The sequence below is a fragment of the Bubalus bubalis genome, chromosome 13, assembly GCF_019923935.1.
Source record: "Bubalus bubalis isolate 160015118507 breed Murrah chromosome 13, NDDB_SH_1, whole genome shotgun sequence".
Classification (NCBI taxonomy): domain Eukaryota; kingdom Metazoa; phylum Chordata; class Mammalia; order Artiodactyla; family Bovidae; genus Bubalus; species Bubalus bubalis.
Window position 1 is genome coordinate 88,779,975 of NC_059169.1, and position 8,766 is coordinate 88,788,740.

An 8,766-nucleotide genomic window follows, 5' to 3' on the forward strand; every position below is an offset into this window, starting at 1 on the left:
GCCACAGCAATCAAAGAATAAAAATAAATAAAAGGAATACAGACTGGAAAAGAAGAAGCAAATATTCTCACTCTTTGCAGATGATCCTCTACATAGAAAAGCCTTAAGACACCACAGAAAATTACTAGAGCTAATCAATGAATATAGTAAAGTTGCAGGATATAATATTAAAACACAGAAACCCCTTGCAGTCCTATATACCAACAATGAGAAAACAGAGAAATTAAAGAAACAATCCCATTCACCATTGCAATTAAAATAATAAATTACTTAGGAATAAATTTAACTAAAAAACAAAAGCTCTATAAAAAAAAACAAAAAACTATAAAACACTGATGAAAGAACTCAGTGATGACAGAAATAGATGGAAAAATATACCATGTTCATGGAATGGAAGAATCAATATAGTGAAAATGAGTATACTCCCCAAAGCAATCTATAGATTCAATGCAATCCCTATCAAGCTACCAACTGTATTTTTCACAGAACCAGAAGAAATAATTTCACAATATGTATGGAAGCACAAAAAACCTCGAATAGCCAAAGCAATCTTGAGAAAGAATGGAACTGGAGGAATCAATCTGCCTGACTTCAGACTATACTAAAAAGCTACAGTCATAAAGATAATATGATACTGGCACAAAGACAGAAATATAGACCAATGAAACAAACAAACAAAAAAGGCCCAGAGATGAATCCAAGCATCTATGGACAGCTTATCTTTTACAAAGGAGGCAAAAATATAGATGGAGAAAAGACAATCCTTTAACAAGTGGTGCTGGGAAAACTGGTCAACCACCTGTAAAAGAATGAAACTAGAACACTTTCTAACACCACACACAGAAATAAATGGAAAATGGGTTAAAGATCTAAATGTAAGACCAGAAAACTCCTAGAAAAAAGCATAGGCAAAAAAGTCTGACAGAAATCACAGAAAGATCCTCTATGACCCACCTCCCAGTGTAACAGAAATAAAAACAAAGATAAACAAACGGGACCTAATTAATCTTAAAACTTTTGCACAGTAAAGGAAACTATAAGCAAGGTGAAAAAGCAGCTTTCAAAATGGGAGAATATAATAGCAAATGAAACAACTGCTGCTGCTGCTGCTGCTAAGTTGCTTCAGTTGTGTCCAACTCTTTGTGACTGCATGGACTGTAGCCTACCAGGCTCCTTCATCCACGGAATTTTCAGAAAAGAGTACTGGAGTGGGTTGCCATTTCCTTCTCCCATTAAACAACTGACAAAAAATTAATCTCCGAAATACAAGCAGCTCATGCAGCACAATACCAGAAAAAGTAGTGACCCAATCAAAAAACGTGCCAAAGAACTAATCACCTCTGAACCTGGCCATCACTGGGGTAGACCCAAGTCTTCCAGAGCAGCGTCAGGAGCAAACCCAAGTGGATGACCTACATGCAGAAATGGAAATAAAACTACAGTTGAAATCCAGGGGCAGTGTGGCTAAGGAAGAAGACCCAAAATCTTCCGAGCAGCTGTACAAGCTTTAGATTAAAATCACATGATAGACTAGGCAGACTCTGTGTCTATGGAATATATAAAAGGATATTGAGAGCTCCCTCAAAAGAAGGTGCACTTATTATGATAACTGTGGACATTGGAGTCAAGAACACACAGGAGTAGGACCAGAATAGAATCTTAGCTGCCCCTCAGAAGGTCCAGGGACCAACACAGTGTTGGAGGGCATTCTAGGGAGGTGAGACGGACTGTGACTCCCAGCGAGAGAAAGGATCCAGACAGCAGTGACTAAAGAAAAACACTTATTATTCTTGTTTTGACTTGTTCTGTAGTTTCTTTTGGATTTTTATTTTTCTTTTCTTTCTTTCTTTTTTTTTTTTTTTTCTTTACTTTCCTCCCCGACCCTGCTCTGTTGTAGTTGCCAATATTTTTAACACTATGGAATCTAATTAAGCTTTTCAGTTGTTTGTTTGTTTGTTTTTTCCCTTCACACTTTTTATTGTTATAAACTTCTGTCTCTACGTGGGGCTTCTGCAGTTTTCTGGACCTTTCCTTTTATTTTTTTCTTTCCTCTTCATTTTTTTTTAATTTTAATTTTTTAAAACATAATCTCATTTTTTTCTACATTTATTCTTTTATTTGTTTTTCCTACTATTCTTTTCCCCTTGCAGCTAATCTTTAATGTATATAAATATTCTTTATCTGCCTCTATTTAGATTTGCACATCCATTCTTTGTTTCTTTTCTTTCTTTCCTTTCCTCTGAACATATTTGTTAGTTTTGTTTTCATTGTTTTATTCCCCAGTTTGCACCTTGCTTCAGTCTTGTTTTCCAATTTGTGCTTTAGTTAGCTTTGTTCTTAACTGGTAGATAAAATTTTTGGTTTCCTTTGTTCACTGGGTCAATCTATTGTACTTTATTTTTGTTGGACAGTTTTGATTTTGCTTATGGATGCATATGTATATGTGTATATTTCATTATTTTAATTATTATTTGCCTGACTGTGTAATTGCATTTGTCTGGGGATAACCTTTGGTTTCTCATTTTGGGGTATGTGTTTTAATCTCACTTAATGCGATAACAAACCACTTGTGGAATCTTCGTTCCTGACCAGAGGTCAAGCCCTGAGCCTTTGGAGTGGGAGCACTGACACCAAGATCCTAGACTAACAGAGAATTAACCATAGGAAGAATAAAATAGTGAGAACTCACACAAAGGAAATCACTTGAATACAAGACCCAGCATCATGAAACCACCAGTAGCACCCCATGCAGGACACCTCATCCAAATAACAAACAAAACAAAAATATAAACCCAATCATCAGATGACACGATTACCACCTCACTCAGCCTTGCCCATCAGAGGAAAATCAACAACAAAAAATAAAACTTAGCATAAATCTCATCCTATACAAAGCTGACACAAACCACTACACCAACCTTAGGGGGTCAGAAACCAAAAGAAAGAAAGAATTCAACCTTAAAGCCTGGGAAAAGGAGACCTCAAACACAAAAAGTTTAAGAAAAACAATGAAAAGGCAGAAAAGTACTGCACAAATGAAAGAAAAAAAAACAGAAACACAGAAATCCAAAGAAATGAAGAGGAAATAGGCAAAAGAAAAAGGAATTCAGAATAACAATAGTAAAGATTATAAAAAACCTTGAAAACAGAATGGAGAAAATGCAACAATCAATTAACAAAGACAGAAGAATTAAATAATAAACATACAGAGACAAACAACATAATTACTGAATTTAAAAATACTCCAGAAGGAATCAATAACAGAATATTTGAAGCAGAATAACGAATCAGAGAGTTAGAAGATAAAAGGGGTAAAATAACTTCTAAAGAGCAGAATAACGTAAAAAGAATGAAAAGAAAAGAGGACAGTCTCAGAGACTTCTGGAACAATATCAAACACACCAACATTCAAATTATAGGGGTCCCAGAAGAAGAAGAGAAAAAGAAAGGGTATGAGAAAATTTTTTAAGAGATTAGAGTTGAAATTTCCCCAACATGGAAAAGGAAATAGTCAATTAAGTCCAAAAGGTGCAAAGAATCCCATACAGGATAAACCCAAGGAGAAACACGCCAAAACACATACTAATCAAACTGACAAAGATTAAACACAAAGAAGGAATATTAAAAGCAGAAAGGGAAAAACAACAAGTTACATACAAGGGAAACTCCATATGTTAATAGCTGATCTTTCAGCAGAAACTATACAGGCCAGAAAAGAATGGCAGGATAAATTTAAAGTACTGAAAGAGAAAAATCTACAACCAAGATTACTGTACCCAGCAAGGCTCTCATTCAAAATTGATGGAAAAAACAAAAGCTTTTCAGACAAGCAACATATAAAAGAATTCAGTACTACCAAACCAGCTTTACAACAAATGTTAAATGGACTTATATAGTCAAGAAATACAAAAGAAGGAAAAGATCTACAAAATCAAACCTCCCAAAATTAAGAAAATGGCAATAGGAACATATATATCAATAATTACTTTAAATGAAAATGGATTAAATGCTCCAACCAAAAGACACGGATTAGCTGAATGGTTAAAAAAAACAAGACCTATATATGTGTTATCTACAAGAAACCCACTTCAGACCTAAAGACATCTATAGACTGAAAGTGAAAAAATGGAAAAATATATTCCATGCAGATAGAAAGCAAAAGAAAAGCTGGAGTAAGAATCCTCATCACAGACAAAACAGACCTTAAAATAAAAAATAAACAGATAAAAAAAAAATTACAAATGATAAGGAAGGACACTACATAATGATCAAGGGATCAACCCAAAACAAAGACATAACAAATGTAAATATCTATGCACCCAACATAGGAGCACCTCAATACCTAAGAAAAACACTAACAGACATAAAAGGAGAAATTGACAGTAACACAATAATAGTAAGAAACTTTGACATCTCACTCACACCAACGGACAGATATTCAAAACAGAAAATTATTAAGGAAACACAAGTCTTAAAGGATACATTAGATGAGATGTATCTCATTGATATCTTCAGGACATTCCATCCAAATGCAGAAGAATACACCTTCTTCTCAAGTGCCATGGAACATTCTCCAGGAAGGACCATATCTTGGGTCACAAATCAAACCTCAGTAAATTTAAGAAAATTGAAATTGTATCAAGTATCATTTCCAATCACAATGCTATGAGACTAGATATAAATTATAAGAAAAAAAAAACACTGTAAAAAGACACAAACACATGGATATTAGATAATATGTTCTAAATAACCAATAGGTTACTGAAGAAACCAAAGGGGAAATCAAAAAATTTCTAGAAACAAATGAGAATGAAAACACATCTCAAAACGTATAGAATGCAGTGAAAGCAGTTCTAAGAGGGAAGTTTATAGCAATACAATCCTATCTTGAAAAACAAGAAAAACATTGAATAGACAACCTAACTTTACACCCAAAACAACTGGAAAAAGAAGGAAAAATTAAAAAACAAAATTAGCAGAAGGAGAGCAATCATAAAGATAAGAGCAGAAATAAGTGAAAAGAAATGTAAGAAAAAAATAGTAAAGATTAATAAAACTAAAAGCCGGTTCTTTGAGAAGATAAACAAAATTGATAAATCTTTAGCCACACTCATCAAGAACAAAAAACAGATGCACCAAATCAACAAAAGTAGAAATGAAAAAGGAGAGGTTACAACAGACAGTGCAGAAATACAAAGGATTATAAGAGACTATCATGAACAACTATATGGTAATAAAATGGACAACCTGGAAGAAATGGATGGATTCTTAGAAAAGTTCAATTTTCCAAAACTCAACCAGGAAGAAATAGAAATTATTAACACCCCAATTACAAGCACTGAAATTGAAGCTGTGATTAAAAATCTTGCAAAACAAACAAACAAACAACAACAACAAAAAAAACAAAGGCCCAGGACCAGATAGCTTTACAGCAGAAATCTATCAAACATTTAGAGAAGAGCTAACATCTATCCTTCTAAAACTTTTTCAAAAAATTGTAGAGGAAGGGACACTTTCAAACTCATTCAACGAGAACCATCACTCTGATATCAGACAAAGACAAAACATACAAAAGAAAACTGCAGACCAATATAACTGATGAACACAGATGTAAAAATCCTCAACAAAATTTTACCAAATAGAGTTCAAAAACACATTGAAAGGCTCATACACCATGATCAAGTTGGGTTTATTCCAGGGATGCAAAGATTCTTCAACATATGCAAATCAATCAATGTGATACACCATATTAACAAATTGAAAGATAAAATTCATATGACCCTCCCAGTAGATGCAGAGAAAGCCTTTGACAAAATTCAGGATGCATTTATGGTTGCTGCTGCTGCTGCTGCTAAGTCACATCAGTTGTGTCCGACTCTGTGCGACCCCATAGACGGCAGTCCAACAGGCTCCTCTGTCCCTGGGATTCTCCAGGAAAGAATACTGGAGTGGGTTGCCATTTCCTTCTCCAGTGCATGAAAGTGAAAAGTCAAAGTGAAGTCGCTCAGTCATGTCCAACTCTTTGTGACCCCATGGACTGTAGCCTACCAGACTCCTCCATCCATGGGATTCTCCAGGCAAGAGTACTGGAGTGGGGTGCCATTGCCTTCTCCACATTTATGGTTAAAACTCTTCAAAAAAAATGTACATAGAAGGAACCTACCTCAACATAGAAAAGGCCATCTATGACAAGTCTACAGCAAACATTCTCAATGGTTAAAAAATCTTCCCCTAAGATCCAGAATAAGATAAGGGTGTCCACTTTCACCACTATTATTCAACATAGTTTTGAAAGTCCTAGCTACAGCATCAGAGAAGAAAAAAAAAAAAAAAAAAAAAGAGGAATCCAGATTGTAAAAAAAGAAGTAAAGCTCTCACTGTTTGCAGATAATATGCTACTGTACAGAGAAAACCCTAAAAATATAATCAGAAAATTACTAGAGCTAATCGGTGCATTTAGTAAAGTTACAGGGTATAAAACCAATACACAAAAATCACTTGCATTCCCATATAATAATAATGAAAAATCAGAAAGATAAATTAAGAAACAAATTCCATTAACCTTTGCAACTTAAAGAATAAAATATCTAGGAATAAACTTACCTAAAGAAAAAAAGAACTGTATTAGGAAAATTGTAAGATACTGATGAAAGAAATCAAAGATTACATAAATAGATGGAGAGATATTCCATGTTCCTGGGTAAGAAGAATCAATATTGTGAAAATGACTATACTACCAAATGCAATCTACAGATTCAACGGGATCCCTATCAAATTACATTTTTCACAGAACTAGAAAAAGGAATTTTATAATTCATATGGAAATACAAAAGACCCCAAATATACAAGGCAGTCTTCAGAAAGAAGAATGGAGCTGGAGGCATCAACCTTTCTGATTTCAGGTTACACTACAAAGCTACAGTCATCAAGACAGTATGGTTCTGGCACAAAAACAGAAATATAGTCCAATGGAACAATATAGAAAGCTCAGAAATAAACCCATGCACGTATGGGTGCCTTATTTCTGACAAGGGAGGCATAAATATATAATGGGGCAAAGACAGCCTCTTCAATAAATGGTGCTGGGAATACTGAGCATCTACATGTAAAAGAATGAAATTAGAACACTTCCTAACACCACACACAAAGATAAACAACATGGATTAAAGACCTAAATGTAAGGCCAAAAACTATAAAACTCTCAGAGGAAAACATAGACAGAACACTCAATGACATAAATCAAAACAAGATCGTCTATGACCCACCTCCTAGAGTAATGGAAAGAAAAACAAAAGTAAACCAGTGGGACCTGGTAAAACTTAAGAGCTTTTGCACAGTAAAGGAAACTGTAAGCAAGGTGAAAAAACAACCCTCAGAAAGGGAGAAAATAATAGCAAATGAAACAACTGACAAAGGATTAATTTCCAAAATATACAAGCAACTCATACAACTCAATACCAGAAAAACAAGTGGGATAAAGACCTAAACAGACATTTCTCCAAAGAAGACATACAGATGGCTAACAAACACATGAAAAGATGCTCAACATTGCTCATTATTAGCAAAATGCAAATCAAAGCTACAATGAGATATCACCTCACACCAGTCAGAATGGCCATCATCAAAAATTTTACAAACAATAAATGTTTGAGAGGGTGAGGAGAAAAGGGAATGCTCTTGCACTGTCAGTGGGGATGTAAATTGATACAGCCACTATGGAAGACAGTATGGAAATTCCTTAAAAACTAGGAATAAAAGCATCATATGGTCCAGCAATCCCATTCCTAGGCTTGTACCTTGAGGAAACCAAAATTTAAAACACATGTATCTCATTGTTCACTGAAGCACTATTTACAATAACTAGGACATTGAAGCAACCTAGATCTCCCACTGACAGATGAATGGATAAAGAAGTTGTCGTACATACACACAATGGAATATTACTCAGCCATAAAAAGGAATGCATTGAGTTAGTTCTAATGATGTGTATGAACCTAGAGCCACCTTCACACCTTACAGTATGAAGTAAATCAGAATTAGAAAGATAAGTATCATATACTAACACATATATATGGAATTTAGAAAAATGGTACTGAACAATTTATTTACAGGGCAGCAGTGGAGAAACAGACATAGAGGTTAGACTTATGGGCATGGGGAGAGGGGAGGAGAAGGTGTGATGTATGGAGAGAGTAACATGGAAACATATTACCATATGTAAAATAGATAGCCAATGGGAATTTGTTGTATGTCTCAAAAAACCCAAACAGGGTCTCTGTATCAGCCTAGAGGGGTGGGATGGGGAGGGAGATGGGAAGGAGGTCCAAAAGGGAGGGGATATATGTATACTTATGTCTGATTTATGTCGAGGTTTGACAGAAAACAACAAAATTCTGTAAAGCAATTATCCTTCAATTAAAAAGAAAAAAAAAAAAAAAACAAAAAACCGGTGCCCTAGGACTACCCAGGGGATGGGGAGGGAGGTGGGAGGTGGGTTCAGGACAGGGGAACACATGAACACCTGTGGCTGATTTATGTCAAATGTGTGGCAAAAACCATCACAGTATTGTAAAGTAATTAGCCTCCAATTAAAACAAACAAACAAAAAAAGTTAATTTGCCATTTTCTTTATAGTGGTATAGTATCTAACACTAGATAAATATAAAAACTTGGATATACTTTAAAATTTATCAGCATTGAGAACCCACCTGCAGAGATTCTACTTTAATTAATCTGTCCTGGATCATGTGTAGCATTTGTTCTAAG